Here is a 16624-nt window from a genome sequence, read left to right on the forward strand (position 1 = left end):
TTTTTTTGACTGACAGGAGCCAAATGTAGCCATACAGAAGCAAATATGACGAAAAAAAAGAGCGGTTCTGCATTTTCACTGATACGGAAATAAATTAAAACTATTTATCTCCAACCAACATCAACAGACAGTAAGTGCGTTCTGTTTGTTATGTTTCTTCGGAAGTTGATGCTAAACAGGATTTCCATTTATGGTCACATTTTACTCACTATTATCCTGAATACACTTGATGTTCAGGTAAATATCCATAATTATCTACTGTAAAAACAAAAATTTGCAGTATATTTGATTCTGCTCAACTCTACAGATCATTTTCAGTTTTGGTTGATTCTCTTGGCTCTCATCACGTGGTTTTCTGCTGCAGTAGGTTGGCATTTCCTAAATATAATCCTGTAGTTCATGTGCAGAATCTCCCACTTCACAGACTCTCTTCTCCTCCAGGAATCTGACTTTTTAATCAATACGATGGTGATGCATTTATCAGTATGGATTTCCCACAGACGCACATGTGGATAATGTTACTGCAACACTTCCTGAGTCACTCCACATTTGTTGAGGTTCTATTGGAGGTACACTATATGGACAAAAGTATGTGGACATGTTGAATTCAGGTGTTTCTTTTCTAACAGGGGTCTGGGATACAAAACAGTAATAGCTAATGTAAATAATATAGTTTTAGATTGGGATGATATCATTGCATTGGTTAGTTTGGTTTAAATTATTATCTTAAATGACTCAGATGGTTTTTACTTAATTTCTCTCAATATTGATTTTTTTTTTTTTTTTTTTTAAATCCATGACTATCTATATTATAAAAGGGAAGTGACCTCTGTGTGTGTGTGTGTGTGTGTGTCTCAGGCATTAACACTAAATCCGTACAGCACTGACTGCTACACTTAGTCATACTTATGGATTTTGGATCGAGGAACAGAACAGCGAAAACGGCAAGTTGATAGGACCAATATTTTGGGAGATATTAGTAATTTTGTAATACAATAGTTTTACAATTACGTTGCTATGCCCATGATGGTTGATGGGAAATAAAGTTAAAAACAAGAACGATTACGCTCCGTGTTATAAACAATGGCTTCCAATCATAGATGATATACTTGTCACGGAACATCTTACAAATAAACTTAAAGTTAAAAAAAAAATGTCTTTATGAAAAACTGGGGAAAATGGCTGACATTCAGGGACAAATGTATCTATGAAGGGAGCTTAAATATTACAGGCTGTGCTTTTCATTTGTTTGTTTTTCTGTTCTTTTGTTTCCTTTCCTGCTCCTCAACCTGAAAAGACTGTATTGTACTGATAAAAATGAAAAATAAATACAAATTGTATAAAAAAAAAAACAGGAACAATGCATTTAATAACTTCAGTCCCTAGATATTGGTATTAATATATTAATTGTCATTTAAATTTTAAGGAATGATTAACCAAACAATTTTTTTGTCAGTACTTAAAAAATCATTAAAGCATCTTTTCCCATGAGTCAACTCTGCTCAGCATCAAAACTACCCATGAGTCAATGTGCTAGTGATTTTAAATGTTCTACCTCCAAATTTCTTTAATATTTTTCACACTCTGACTGTAAATAATAATTTTCTACCAAAACTAACCATCTACTTTTGTTACATCTCACTGAAGAACAAAAATCAACCATTAAACTTTAAGGAAATATTGATGTTTTTAAGTAAAATCATCATGAACAGGACATTTTACAGCTGTAGACATGATGTGTCCCAATACTTTTGTCCATATAGTTTCTAAACATCAGTTAAATTAAATTAAATAATTAAGCACCAGAGCGCTCATCTGGTGGAAAAACTTCTATTACCCGAACCTGAGGTGATTTTACTGATAACAATAAAAATAAATAATGCCTTCTGGATCCTGATCCCAACAGCACCTGGATCTAAACCTGAACGGACCTAAAGAAAATTCACCTGAATCCTTCAAACAGAGTGAGTATCTACAGACGGGAGGCTGGAAACCCTCCACAACCTGGATTTAAATAAAGTTAGGAAAAAAGAAATCTGACCCGAAGGACCATCAGACCTATTTTACAGCAGTCGGAATACTTCTTTAAGTATTTTATCCATATATAGAGACAATAAATTAATACAGCATTGATTGTTGATTGGCAGTCGGGTCTGATTAGAATTTATTTGGCGTGTATTAAACCCAAGACCCGACCTGGAACTGAGGAAGACTGGGAAGACTGGGACCAGAACCAGCACAGGTCAGATAAAATAAAATAAAACAAAATAAAAAAAAATAAAATACAATACACTTGTGCTTATTCTGTTCTGAGCAGAAACTAAAATCACACTGAAAACACAACTTTTACATAATCTTAAAATGTCCCTGATTCTGTTATTGCGTCCAGTCCAAGTCCACATCCCATCATTTTTGGGATTTAATTGTTAAAATAAGTTTTGTTTTCCTTTTTTTCTAAGATGCAGAGACGTGCTGGTTTCAGTAGTAAACCCAAAAAAAAAAAAAAAAAAGAAAAAGAAAAATACTGTCAGTGACACTGTCCATTAAAAAAAAAACATCCAGCATGTCTGAGATCAGCAGATTAACAACCAGTCATTTTCAGTAGGAAGATTTAAAATTGTGCTTTCTGACTCTTCACACTGAGAACAGGCAGCAGGGAACTCTGGGTAATGTAGTTCCAAGGCAGCAGGTGGTGACGTGTTCCCTGATCTGATCGTTAGATTGGTTTTCCACCACAGAGTGTCGGATGGGTTAGTTTGGGTTTAAGTTTGGTTAGGTGTGGGTTTAAGCTAGGATTAGATTTAATTTAAGGGTGAGTCCAGGTTATTTTAAGGTTATGGTTTTAGTTTTGTGGCCGTTGCTGCAGAGTGAAGAATCTAAACAACTGAATCTCCTGAGTCTGAATATAAAAACCTCATATGTCCCGCCCACCACGCACACGCTCACACACACAGGAAGACACGCTGTCGACAGGCTTCCTCCCTCCTCCTCCCTGGTGTCTTCAGGGTCAGGGGTCAAAGGTCAGTGCTTCTCGTTGGCTGATGTGGGGGCGGAGCTCGTTAGAGGTCGGTGACCTTGTTCTCCACCAGGGCGGCGACCTGCTGCAGGCGATACGCCAACTGCATCTTCTGTCCGGAGCTGTCCTCCTCCAGAGACATGATGATCTGGTGGAGGGTCAGGTGACACGCCACAGCCAATCAGGACACAGATTTTTTCTTTAGCCTTTTACCATTGGATGTTTTTATGAACTGGATCTACGAAAAGTTCTAGAGAAAATAAACTTATCCTACTTGTATTTGTGAAGTTCATACAAATATCTAAAGATTCATGATAATGAGAATAGATAGAATAGAATAGATAGAATAGAATAGAATAGAGTAGAATAGAATAGAATAGGTAGAATAAGTAGAATAGAGAATAGAATAGAGTAGAATAGAATAGAGTAGAATAGAGTAGAATAGAATAGAGTAGCATAGCGTAGAGTGCAATAGAATAGATAGAATAGAACGATAGAATAGAATAGAATAGCGTACGTAGTGTAGAGTGGAAAAGTATAGATAATAGAATAGAAAGAATAGAGTAGCAAAGCATAGCATAGTATAGACAGAACAGACTAGACTAGACTAGACTAGAATAGAATAGAATAGACTTTATTGTCATTGTGTGGTCAGTGAAATTGTAAGTGCTACTCCAGTCAGTGCAACAATATGAATAAAAAAACAAAAGAAAATAAGAATAAACAGAAAATGACAAAAACTAAAAAGTAAAATAAGAATAGAACTAAATGTAGAACAGAATAAAAATAGACATAAAATATGAACAGACACAGTATTAACGATATTAACAGTATGTATCTATGGACGACTATATAAAAAAGTGCTATGTTGAATATGGATGAATATTGGATTGTTATTGGAAGAACAGAAGAATGTAAAGGTGATGTAAATTTGGAAATCATTTTCAATAATGTCCATTTTTGTGCCTTAAACACTGTTTACATGTCAATAACAGACCCAAATGTAAAGAGAAACGTCAACAAATACTACATTGTTATGTTTGCACATTTTTTATGCTACTTTTATACACACACACACATATATATATATATATGTATATATATATATATATATATATATGTGTGGGTGGTGGGTGTGTCTGTGTGTATGTATATGTATTATATATATTATATATATTATAATATATATATATATATATAATATATATATGTGTGTGTGTGTGTGTGTGTGTGTGTGGTGTGTGTGTGTATATGTGTATATATATATATTATATATATATGTTATGTGTGTGTGGTGTGATATATATAATATATATGTGTGTGTGTGTGTCTGTGTGTATATGTATATATATATATATATATATATATATATATATATAGATATATATATATATATATTATATATAGTATAATATATAGTATGTGTGTGTGTGTGTATTATATATATATATATAGATATATATATATATATATATATATATATAACCTTTTTATATAGCTCCAATTTGGCATATTTTCTATTCTATTCTATTCTATTCTATTCTATTCTATTCTATTCTATTCATTTCTATAACTGAGACATTCCTGATTTTTAATGTTTTTACCATTTCATGAATACTACAAATGCAGCTGTAGAAGGTAGCTCATTATCACTGTCCTCATTTATATTTTAAGATGATAAAAAATATGATCTTGCATAAAACTCTGGAAGTTACAACAGACGTACGTTGAGTTGTTACTACTGAGAAGGTGCAGTGTCGTGTGTCTCATGTTAAATAGAGTATATGCATGTCGATAATAAGTATATATGTAAAGTGTATATAAACATGATTGATTTACATTTCTTTGAAATACTTTTATCGTGTTGCCTTTTATTGAAATAGTATTTTTTTTAAACTTGTCTTTTTAAACAATAACAATAAATGTGATTCTGATTTGGAGGAGTCAGGTTTTCAGCTCGTCTTATCGCACATATTTGGTCTGGACTGGAATTAAAAGATGTAGTGTTTGACTTTTATCAAGATTAAAATAAAGAAAGGATGTGTGTGTTTGTTACCTGGTCATAATACTTGTTGATGTACTTGTAGAGTTCATGAAGAGCAACGAGACTGTTCATCTCTGAGGCAAAACTCTGCAAAAAACAAAAAAAAAAAAAACAGACAAACAGATTATATGAACATGTAGGTTCAGTTTTCTATTGCTTTGAATTCTGTTAGTTCATTCTAAAAAATAACTGAACATATTTCACATAATTCATCTGTTTTTATCACATACTTGAAACCTGTTTTCTAAATCAAAATCTACTTTTTAATATAACTTTAGCAAACCTGACTTTGACTGAACATAGGAAACGATACTAATTCTCTTCCCTCAAAGTTTTTTTTTTTTTTGTTTTGTTTCTATGTGCTACTCTTGTGTTCATAGTTACCTTTTATATTTGAACTTCCAAATACTAAATGTACATGTGCACTGTTAGGCTCCTTTTTTTTTTTTCTTTGTTCTATGATGATAAATATACTTTATGTGTATACATATATCTATTTATGTATAATTTTCTTTGTCTTATTTCCTAAAAGTGTGATTGGCTATGTGTACAAACTTGTTAATATCATTATTATTATCCATTTTTTAATTTACTTATTTACTTTATTTATTTCACTTTTTTTTCTTTACAAAAAAAAGAACAGTGCACTTTGTATTATTGATGTCTTGTATAATATCTTATGAGATTGTTCTGAATAAAAATTTGAAATAAAAACCCCTACTTTTTAAACATTTTTTAACAGAGAAAATTGGAACAGAAAAAAAACAGCCATCTATATGCATACATATAGATAAGGATGTAGAGTATGCATACAACAGGTCCTGTAGTTTATGGAACTTCCTGCTCAAATGTTGAAGGAAGTATGATTTTTTACATTTAAAACGTACATTTCAGTGTATGTTTGTGTAATAGATGCGTTAACTGACCCCCGACAGTTCAGTCGAGGAGTTCATCTCCTGATAACAGCCGGACGCTGCGCTGTGGATGTCGCTGTAATACCTGTGAAGGAAAGTAGAGGTCGGTTTATTACCCCAGAGGAAATTCAACCGCAGGAGTCGAAAAACAGAAGTTTAGAACTCCAGAGCTGTCAAAAATACGGCCCACTTATTTTTCTTAATAAATTTCAGGTTGTTCATGTTTGTTCAGGTTATTCACATTTTTAATTTTTTTCTTAGTGAAACGGAGAAATGTCTGAAGTTGTCATTATTTTTAGGTTATTATGCTATTATTTTACAGTTTGACCCACTTGAGATCCTACTGGAGAGGAGAGTTAACCTAGCATACATGTTTTCAATAGTGGTGAAAGGCCTTATTCCGAGTTGGACTCGAACTCAGAACCTTCTGACTGTGAACCTTCCAACCAGAATATATGTCCTTATTTACAGGATGTGCCTATTTCTATGACTGACAACTGCCTGTTGCTATGGTAACAGTATGTATTAGACAGTGATGCAGACAGAAGTTCTCTCACTCTCCACCAGTTGTTGTATCGAGGTATCTCTCTGGCGTACAGAAGTTTATTGACTGGAGAGTCCTGATTGGACAGAAAATACTCATGAAGTCACATGATTAAATAGAACCGTTATTTTTGCACAGGAAGTCACATGACCCGCTGACGGACAGGTAGAGGAAGACTTCGTACCCGTCCCACTTTGTGCTCGGACGTGGTGCAGGAGTCGATGAAGGTCTGAGCGATGACGGACAGAACGGCGTCGATGCTGTCCGTCACCTGAACGTCCAACACGAACTGAGGGTTCTTCAGGATGTTGACCCAGAACCTGAGAGGAAGACTGGACACAGAGAGACCTGGGTCAGACCAGGACAACAGGACTAGGAGGGTCTGGGGATGGGTCAGACCGGGACTAGGAGGGTCTACAGAAGACGGGTCAGACCAGGACTAGGAGGGTCTACAGAAGACGGGTCAGACCAGGATAGGGGGTCTGCAGAAGACGGGTCAGACCAGGACTAGGAGGGTCTGCAGAAGACGGGTCAGACCAGGACTAGGAGGGTCTGCAGAGGACGGGTCAGACCGGGTCTATGCGGGTCAGGTGATGGGCGTGGCTCACTGTTGGTCTTCAGATGTGGACCGTCTCTGGGTCGTCGATGCCGTGTTTCTCGGCCATGTCGTCCAGGAAGTCGAAGAAGAACCTGACAGCGATGGGTGGAGGACGCTTCGTGCTGAGGATCGCCACGAAGACGTCATCCACAAACTTCTGCAGAGTTCCCTATGGAAACACAGATCACCAGTTAATGGAAGGACTCATTTATCTGCTCATTCTGATGGTGACGTCCATTAAACACCATGAACTAATAGAACTGGATCAGGAACAAGTCTGTCCACACATTTTGTTCATTGTCAAACTGAAATACTAAATAAAAACTAGACGTCAGGAGATTCTTCATCACCCACAGACTCACAAACGGTCTTGAAGTACTGGATCAGGTGTTAGGTTTGCGTGTTACCTTCATGGACAGCAGTCTGGTCAGGTAAATCTCAGGTATGGCCTTGGCCCTCTCTCTCTCCCTCATGCTGCTCTTTCGGTGTTTGGGGATTTCAGGGTCTTCGCTGCTTCACCAGGTGCCACAGACGCAGACCTTCCTCCTCCTCACCCTCCAGCATCGGTGTTTCTATGGCAACAACATTCCCATCAATCACTGAGTCAACGGAAAACAGAACGCCATTAGATAACTATATTATAAAATTAGATTAGATTAGATTAGGTTAGATCAGGTTATATTATATTATATAATTATATTATATTATGGTTAGATTAGATTAGATTAGATAGATCTGTCATTCATCCCTTGGGCAGAACCTCAAATTGAATAAATAAATGTTCCAGTAGCAGAACATATGAATTCGAAGGAAGATAAACAAGGAAATGAAAAAAATAACTGTAAAAACAGTAATAAAAACAGGCACCTGCACATTAAAAATACTAGTAGTAATAAATAATAAAAGAGTTAATAACAAATAATTATGATAATATAATAATAATAATAATAATAATAATAATAATAATATAATAATAATAAAGCACTTATCGTAATAATAGCCGTAACAATGATATCAACAAGATCAATAGAAAAATGGTTATAGTAATAGTATATTAATGAACATAAATGTCAATAATATAACACCACCTTCCTAAAATAATTTTTTGACAAAAATTACTTAATTACTTAAATTCTGGTAAAATTTTTGTTTTTTCCTGAAAAATCTGAAAAAAATGGCATAGGCAATTTTTTAAGGAAGGTGATGATATGGAAGTTAGTATAATGAAAATGTTAACGATAATGATATATATTTTCTTTATTTACTTTCTCCAGTTTGGAAAACCTGGTGACTCCACCTGAACTCTGAGACGAGGGATAAAGCCACGGTAGCTCCATCAGGAACCTGAGGAAGAGGAAGAAGAAGAGTAGGAAGGAGAAGAGGGAGGGGAAGAAGAAGAAGAAGAGGAGGAGAGAGAAGAAGAAGAGGAGGAGGACATTAGAGACTAAAACCATGATGGGCAGGTGAATCTGCGTTCTGATTGGTCGGTCGGTCGTACCTTGTAATGCTGCAGCGTGTTGAGTCGTTTCCATCGACCCTGAACCACTGCTGTGACATCATCGGACAAGGTCAGGTGACCTGCCTGGCCTGACGCCATTCTGTCAATCAAACACAGAGCCGTCAGTTGGAGCTGTCAATCACCCACTGACTGACAGTTGTGTGTATATGTGTGTGTGTGTGTGTTTGTTACCGAGGTCCAGACTGTCAGCTGATGGCCTCTGAGAGAACGGAGCTCCTCTGTAGACCTGATCCAGGATTTTATCTTTTACCTGCAGACAGACAGATGGACAGACAGACAGACAGACAGAGAGAGAGACAGACAGACGGATGGATGGACGGACAGACAGATGGACAGACAGACAGAGAGAGAGAGAGAGACAGAGAGAGAGACAGAGAGAGAGAGACAGGAGGACAGACAGACAGACACACAGAGAGACAGGACAGGACAGAGGAGAGAGAGACAGATTGACAGATGACAGGCAGACAAACATATGGACAGATCGACAGAGAGAGAGACAAGGACAGACATACAGACACAGACAGACAGACAGACAGACAAATGGACAGATGGACAGACAGACAGATACAGACAGACACAGACAGGAGGACAGTAGACAGGTTTACATCCAAATTTCAGCTGAACTTTCCTCAAAAAAATCTAAATTCATGGCTTCGTTTACTGCAGGTGTGTGAATATCCAGGGTTCATTCTCATGGTTTAACCCAGTGGTGTCAAACACATGGACCGTGGACCCAGATGAGTCCACCAAAGGGTCCAATCTGGTCCAGGGGATGAATACGTGAAATGCAAAAATTACATGAACATACTAACAATCAAAGGTGTAAAAATGAGTTTAGTTCAGGTTCCACATTCAGACCAGTATGATCCAGTGGGTTGAACCAGTAGAATACTGTCTATGATAATAACCTATAAACAATGACAACTACAAAGGTGTGTATTTGTTTTAGTGTAAAAAAAAAGTACAATTACATGAAAATACTAATATTTACAAACAATCCTGTCACAAAAATACTGAAAAATATGACCAACCAGGAGAAGCTGACATGTTTCAGGTATGTTTGACGTGTACCTGTGTGATGGTGTCAGTGTCCAGGACTTTAACAGGACAAGGCTGGACCTCAACTCCATTTTTCACCAGGACGGTCAGAGTCTGAGACAGAAAAGACACAGACGGGTGTAAAGAGTGAGACAGGTGGGTCAGACAGACGGACGGACTCACAGGGGTCAAAGGTCAGTAGGAATCACATGTCCTTCCTATGTCATAATACTGGAATGTCTGTGTGTGTGCGTGCATGCGTGGTGTGTGTTTTACTTGGTCAGTTTGGTTCCTACAGTTGAGGAATAGTCCCATCTCCACATTAAATATATTTTTCTTTAAAACTCCCTTTTGTAAAGTCAGGAGGGACTGATTTAATTCACATTGCTAAGCAGTTGTCAGGGGGAGGGACAGGAAGCAGCCTTGCATGGGAAATGAAGTTAAAAACAGGAACAACGCATTTACAGTCCAGGAACAGACGAGTAAAAACGACAAGCTGATAGGACCAACATTTGTAACTATGTCCAAAAAACCAGAAAATTTTATTCTACTTTATCTAAGTCCTTGCTGTTTTAATTGTATCTTGCCTTAGTCCTTTGTGCTATTGTCCAGTCAGACTTATTTATTTATTATTTAAATGTTTTTCTTTCTGTTTCTCTATTTTCATTACACTTCAAATGTCTTAATCTTTTTGTTTATTTTGTTTCAGACATTTGCAGTAGTTCTGTTTCACCATTCCACTATGTCTTCTAATGTATTTCTGTATTTCTCTTCTGTAATATTTTCCCATTCTTAATATGTAAATGTACTTTGTGCCAATAATTAAAAAAAAAAAGACAGGACCAATATTTTAGCAGATATTAGTCATTTTAAATACAATTGTCTTATAATCACATTGCTATGGCCATGACGGTTGACAGGAAGTGCAGTACCATGCTGCATGATGGGAAGTGAAGTTAAAAACAGGAATGACCCATTTACTAACTTCAGTCCCTAGATATTGGTATAAATATTAATTGTCGTTTAAATTTTAAAGAATGATTTACCAAACAATTATTATGTCAGTACTTACAAACCTGATTATTTTTCTCACTCTGAGGCGTCTGTGGAACTTTATTGTTATTGTTACTTATATACTCCAGGTGTTAAACATGTTGTGATGCGCGTGTTGCCATGGTTACCATGGAGGAGTAGTCGATGTCCTCTCGCAGCAGGTGGCTGTCATTGAGCGTCCGTTTGGCTTTTCCTGTCACCACGTCCACCGGCCCTTTGTCCACCTGGTACTTTATGGCTCTGTAGAGCATGTAGAGGGGCTCGCCCGCCACGTCCTGATGGACAGACGGACGGACAGAGACATGGACAGAGGGATGGACAGACAAGGGTTAGATGAGCCTGATGTCCAGTGGCATTAACTCATTCAACCACTAATACAACATTATGTTCAGTATTTGCTGTTTCTGGGAAATTGGAATAATCTTTGTTACAACTGATTAGATTTACTGTGTGCACGTTTTCATTGATGAAACTGTTACTCCGCCCCTGAAGGAGAAGCAAGAGGTGCACTATAAATTATTTGGTTCTTATCCAGATAAAAAAAAAACAAACAAAAAACTTACATTTACAAGAGTTAGATAATTGATCTTGTTTTAAGAGTTAATTTCTCCTTTTTTTTTTAAATTCAAATTTTTATTCAAACAGTCTCAGAACATATTACACAGGACATCATACACTGTTCTCTCTCTCTCTTTTTTTTCTTTTTTAAAAAGGGTGTCAATATTGCTCACTGAAAGGAAGAAAAAAGAGAGAGAAAAAAAGGTAATTTGTGAATCTTTGTTGCATGAATCTTGTCATATAAATATAGACTTTGCAGTGCGATACATAACAGAGGAGCATTTGTGTAGATCAGTGCTTTTCATGGTCATCCTGTAATTTCTTATTTGAATATTTATATATCTGTAGACATTTTTATTTCTAGATTTAACATCTGAATTCAAGAAGTCTTGTCAGTGAAATTTCTTGGCTGCATGGACAGATATTTCACTTGTTTTGGAGAACCTTTTACCTCAGATTTAGTGATTTTATCTTGTTTTAGACACCATTTTTTGCAGTGTATTGTCTTTGGATCAGTTTGTTGTCTTTGTTTCTTTGTTTTTAACACTTTAGCAGCAAAACTATTGGTTGAATTCACACCAAATTTGGTTTATAGATTACCAGTGACCCAAAATAGATGTGATTACATTTGGGAAAATTAGGTCAAAGTTCACATTTTTATGAAGTTTAAAAATATATACGTATATATACTTTTTTTTTTTTTCTTTTACACTGCAAAAAGTTCTTATCAAGTGTATTTTTCTCATTTCTAGTCCAAATATCTCATCACACTTAAAACTAGAAGCACTCGGAGAGCGCAGACCTCCGCCAAGGCTGATCAGTGGCCCCCCCCGTGGGCCCCCCCACCCCCGATCACACCAAAATGTAATCATTTCTTCCTTATCCCATTTCCAACAAACCCTGAAAATTTCATCCAAATCTGTTCATAACTTTTTGAGTTATGTTGCACACTAACGGACAGACAAACAAACAAACAGACAGACAAACAAACAAACAGACAGACAAACAAACAAACAAACCCTGGCAAAAACATAACCTCCTTGGCGGAGGTACTAAGACAGAATCACCTAAAGAGGAACTTTTCAGTGAGATATAAGAACTGATTTATAGACAATAGGTCTAGAAAATCTTACTTCAATAAATCTTACCAAGATAATTTTCACTTGTTCCATTGGCAGATTTTTTTTTGCTTAATTCAAGCAAAAAAATAAAATCTTGAATTAAGCCAAAAAAAAAATTGAATTAAAGCAATTTTCCATGTCGGAATTCAGGATTTTAACTAATAATGGAATAAAATAACATTATAAAGACTCATTATGAAATCTAAAACCAAACGTGAAAACCTCCTGAACCCTGACGGTCGGTGTTTACCTTCAGGAAGGAGTACAAGCAGATGGACATCCAGTTGGTCAACATCTTCTCCACCACCGTCTCCGTCCTGAAACGACACGAAGGAACCGAGAGACGAGACATGAGACCAAATGTCCACCTCAAGTGTCATAGGATCTAATGTTAAACGGATATGTTGTAAACATGTATGTAGTCTGTATAGTATTTATTACATTTTTTTCTTCCATTTTATATTGTTTGTTTTTTTTTGTATGAATTAATGAATGAATGAATGTTTATTTCAATTAAATACAAAATAACAAACATATACATATTTTTAAAAAAAACCAACAACAACAACAAAACAAAACACATACTATTAAAAAACAAACAAACATAAAATTAACACATTATTTACACAGTATTACCTTTATGCTTGTACAGTTTTTTCTTGCACTTTGTTCTGTTGCTGCCATTGGCCATTGAATTACTCTGCTGTGGGATCAATAAAGTCTAATCTAATCTAATCTAATCTAATCTAATCTAATCTAATCTAATCTAATCCAGTTTCTTCTGTTCTGATATGTCTTTTAACCAGGTCCACTGCTCCAATACTGAAAACCAAGACCTGTTTATGTCCTGAGACGAGGATGGGACCAAGTCGGATTACTGACCATTATTGTTCTGTTCATTTTATTCTACTAGTAAAGTACAATCCTAACAATATTTACTTATCACATGTAGAATATATACTGAAACAGAGCATTCATTGGCCTTGAACTGGATTACAAAACGAAAAATAGTCCTTGTGTCCCTGCACATCTGCATCATGTTCGATCTGAATCAGTTCCCAGTTGAATATGTGAGTTTGTCAGGTTCTGCTCTATGTTCCAGTCCTGTGGTCTGGATGAAGCAGATCAAATCTGACAGTAGAAGTGGGCGGGACTTTCACTGGAGGAGAACTCAACTAATCAATCAAAGCCCATATATACTTCTATCAGTGATCAGTAGACTATATTGATATCTGGAACCATTTACATGTTATAAACCATTAAAATATGGACCATTGTAAGGAAAGGAACATTTGTAATATTTCAAAAGATTTGTCAAAACCGTGAACAAACTTTGTAGAAACTAGGCAGATACAGATACAATTTGAAATTAATCCGACCAGTAGTTTCAGTTTTTTGTGTGTTTTTTGCATCAAAAAGGTTAAAATATGACAGTTACAGTGTTATTTTTGTTTATGGCTGTAGTTGATGAAATCCAAAAAAAACTTAAAAACTTAAAAACAAACTGTATGTAAGACATTTTGACACATCTATGACGGGGTGCAGTAAACAAAGGTTTGGTTTTTCAGGAAGGACCTTGTGATGACTGTCAGGTTGTGACGTCAGCTTGCAGGTGTTTCCAGCTGGTGACTGAGTTGCAGCTCGTTGGTGATGCTGCACACCTGGGCCCGGTGTGCAGAGATTATTTAAGCTCCTCCAGTCACACTCATTCTCTCTGACTCTCCCTGACCTGACCTCCTCCCAGGTATCCACAGCTGTTGTTGGGTTATGTTTGGTTAGGTTAATTCATTTCTTTCCTTGCAACTTACAACACTTTCACACACACTATTTTCACTCATGCATATCCTACACCACTGACTGAACTGACTTCCACACCTCATATAATTAGATCTTTAATTTGGTTCAATTGAGTATTTAAGATTTGTTTGATTATTCAAGTTGATTAAATATTTTCAATAAAGATAATTTGTAAAGTTTAACACGGTGTTGTCTCCCCTTTCTTTGTTGTGACCTTTTGAGCCAGGTCATGACAGACCTCTATGGGCAGATACCAGAGGAGGAGACCAAACCTCCTCCAGGTCTGGATCAGATGTTCTGTACGGTGGATGTTTGGTTTTAACTCACCGGCGCAGCATCAGTTTGGGGTTCTTGGCGACGTACTGCTGGACCAGGTCCTGCAGCAGAGTCTTCATGACCTCGGTGAAGTACTCCCAGTTTGTCGTGCAGAGCATGGTGAGCAGACTGGCCACGTAGCCCCGGTCCCTCTGGGAGAAGCCCTGCTGGGCCTCCAGGGTGTGGATGAACTGAAACACACACAGAACCGTCACCTCCACGTTCACCTTCCTCACCTGCGGTTCCTACGCCCGTACGGTGGTGTTCTGGGTACTGACCCTGGTGAGGAACAGCCGGTTGTTCAGCAGGTTGTTGAGCTGTTGGAGGCCCTGCTCCACCGTCTGCCTCCTGGAGTCCGGCAGGTCCAGCTGACGGCTCAGCGGCGCCACCTGCTGACCGGGGAAGAACACCCGCTCCGCATACGTCCTGTAGTCCAGCAGGGGGAGCCCTGGCCCCCCCACGTCACTGCTCAGGTCCATCATCTCTGTCATTAGGTCTGCACACAGAGGAAGAATGTTATCATCCATCCGTCCAATCAAGCATCCATCCATCCATCTGCCCATCCAATCAAGCAACTATCCATCCATCCATCCGTCTGTCTGTCTGTCCTTCCATCATCCATCCATCCATCTGTCCGTCCAATCAAGTATCCATCCATCCATCCATCCATCCATCCATCCATCCATCCAATCAAGCATCCATCCATCTGTCCATCTGTCTGTCTGTCCTTCTATCATCCATCCATCCATCCATCCATCCATCCATCCATCCAATCAAGCAACTATCTATCCATCCATCCATCCATCCATCCATCCATCCAGTCAAGCAACTATCCATCCATCCATCCAATCAAGCAAGCAAGCAAGCAATCAACCATCCATCCATCCATCCATCCATCCATCCATCCAGTCAAGCAACTATCCATCCATCCAATCAAGCAAGCAAGCAATCAACCATCCATCCATCCATCCATCCATCCATCATCCATCCAATCAAGCATCCATCCATCCATCATCTGCCCGTCCAATCAAGCAACTATCCATCCATCTGTCTGTCTGTCCTTCTATCATCCATCCATCCATCCATCCATCCATCCATCCAATCAAGCATCCATCCATCCATCCATCCATCCATCCATCCATCCATCCATCCATCCATCCATCCATCCATCCATCCATCCATCCAATCAACTATCCATCCATCCATCCATCCATCCATCCAATCAAGCAAGCAATCAACCATCCATCCATCCATCCATCCATCCATCCATCCATCCATCCATCATCCATCCAATCAAGCATCCATCCATCCATCATCTGCCCATCCAATCAAGCAACTATCCATCCATCTGTCTGTCTGTCCTTCTATCATCCATCCATCCATCCATCCATCCAATCAAGCAACTATCCATCCATCCATCCATCCATCCATCCATCCATCCATCCATCCATCCAATCAAGCAACTATCCATTCATCCATCCATCCAATCAAGCAAGCAATCAACCATCCATCCATCCATCCATCCAATCAAGCATCCATCCATCCATCATCTGCCCGTCCAATCAAGCAACTATCCATCCATCTGTCTGTCTGTCCTTCTATCATCCATCCATCCATCCATCCATCCATCCATCCATCCAATCAAGCAACTATCCATCCATCCATCCATCCATCCAATCAGCAAGCAATCAACCATCCATCCATCCGCCCGTCCAATCAAGCAACTATCCATCCATCTGTCTGTCCTTCTATCATCCATCCATCCATCCATCCATCCATCCATCCATCCATCCATCCATCCTTTTTCCACAATTCCCAGTGAAAACTCTTGAAAAACACATATTCTCTCCTTTCATCCATTTCTGATCATGTCACTGATAAACTGATCAACACGGAGCCAGAGAACACAATCAGAGCCTCATCAATAAAACTCCACCCACCTCCTTTTAATCCTCACAAACACAGAAACCAACCACTGACACCCACACCCACACCACATCCACTGTGTCTGTGTGTGAATATAAATGTGTTTTATCATGAATTAAAAACCAGCCGCTGCAGATGTTCCAGACAGATGGAAGTTTTACAGATGAATTAAAAATCCCTC

The 16624-nt window shown here is 37.8% G+C and overlaps 1 pseudogene; it reads right to left on the minus strand.

The window, feature by feature from the left end:
* Nucleotides 1-2190: 2190 nt before the first annotated feature.
* LOC115422151 (plexin-B1-like) overlaps nucleotides 2191-16624 on the minus strand; it is a 175101-nt pseudogene continuing 160667 nt past the window's right edge.

The sequence above is a fragment of the Sphaeramia orbicularis genome, chromosome 7 (assembly GCF_902148855.1).
Source record: "Sphaeramia orbicularis chromosome 7, fSphaOr1.1, whole genome shotgun sequence".
Taxonomy (NCBI): Eukaryota; Metazoa; Chordata; class Actinopteri; order Kurtiformes; family Apogonidae; genus Sphaeramia; species Sphaeramia orbicularis.